We start from the raw sequence: 1,424 nt of genomic DNA on the forward strand, positions 1-1,424 counted from the left end.
TTATACTGTTAATGATTGTGCAAACACATACAAATAAGTGCAACTATCATACTGAAAAATTAAGATGCTAATATAATTGTGTCCTACAACCATAGCCTTCAATTCCCATAGAAGAAAATACATTGAGTGTAGAAAAAGATAGGATATGATTAAGAAATAATATCATCTTGAAAATGTGGCTATGCAAGATAGAATTTTAGGGCTACCTATATATGTGATATTGTTTGTAGAAAACTTTTTACAGTGCTCACTTAAGCAGCACATATACTAACATCTGAACAATACAGAGAAGATTAGCATGACCCCTATGCAAGGACGATGCAAAATTCATAAAGCATTCCATATTTTGAGGACCTCTTCAAGAAGAACTACAAACCACTGCTAAAGAAATTAGGAATGACACAAACGAAAAATCATTCCATGCTCATGCTTAGGAAGAACTGACATTGTGAAAATGGCCATACTGTCCAAAGAAATTTATGGATTCAGTGTTATTCTCATTAAACTACCATTGACATTCTTCACAGAATTAGAAAAAAGAAACTATTTTAAAATTCATATGGAACCAAAAAAGAGCTTGTATAGCCACCAAGGCAATCCTAAGCAAGAAAAAAAAAAAAAGCTATAGGCATAACACTACCTGGCTTCAACCTATAATAAAGGCTATAGTAACTAAAATAGCATAGTACAGGTACAAAAACAGGCACATAGACCAGTGGAACAGACTATAGAGCCCAGAAATAAGACCACACATCTACACCCATCTCATCTTCAACAAACCTGACAAAAACCAACAATAGGAAAAGGATTCTCTGTTTAATAAATGATGCTGGGAGAACTGGGTCGTCACAGGCAGAAAATTAAAAATGAATCACTTCCTTACACCATATACAAAAATCAACTCATGATGGATTAAAGACTTAAATGTAAAACCCAAAACTATAAAAACCCTAGAAGTGAAATCTAGGCAATACCATTCAGGACATAGGCACAGGCAAAAAATTTCCTGATCAACAGGCCATGAGCAATTGCAACAAAAGCAAATATTGGCAAAGTTGATCTAATTAAACCAATGAGTTTCTGCACAGCAAAAGAAACAATCATCAGAGTGAATAGAAAATCTACCAAATGGGAGAAAATTTTTGAAATCTATCCATCTGGCAAAAGTCTAACATCCAGTATCTACAATGAACTTAAACAAACGTACAAGAAAACAACAAACAAACCTATTGAAAAGTGGGGTTGGTCACGGTGGCTCATGCCTATAATTCCAGCACTTTGGGAGCCCAAGGTGGGTGGATCATGAGGTCAAGAGATTGAGACCATCCTGGTCAACTTGGTGACACCCACCCCATCTCTACTAAATATACAAAAATTAGCTGGGCATGGTGGCACAGCCTGTAGTCCCAGCTACTCAGGAGGCT

General features: G+C 36.0%; 1 non-coding gene across 1 annotated transcript; it reads left to right on the top strand.

Moving 5' to 3' along the window:
- Positions 1-243: 243 nt before the first annotated feature.
- LOC120363752 (U6 spliceosomal RNA) lies at positions 244-349 on the top strand. Its single transcript, XR_005579203.1, has one exon. It is a non-coding gene; the product is annotated as a U6 spliceosomal RNA (small nuclear RNA).
- Positions 350-1,424: the final 1,075 nt, after the last annotated feature.

The sequence above is a fragment of the Saimiri boliviensis genome, chromosome 3, assembly GCF_048565385.1.
Source record: "Saimiri boliviensis isolate mSaiBol1 chromosome 3, mSaiBol1.pri, whole genome shotgun sequence".
Lineage (NCBI taxonomy): Eukaryota > Metazoa > Chordata > Mammalia > Primates > Cebidae > Saimiri > Saimiri boliviensis.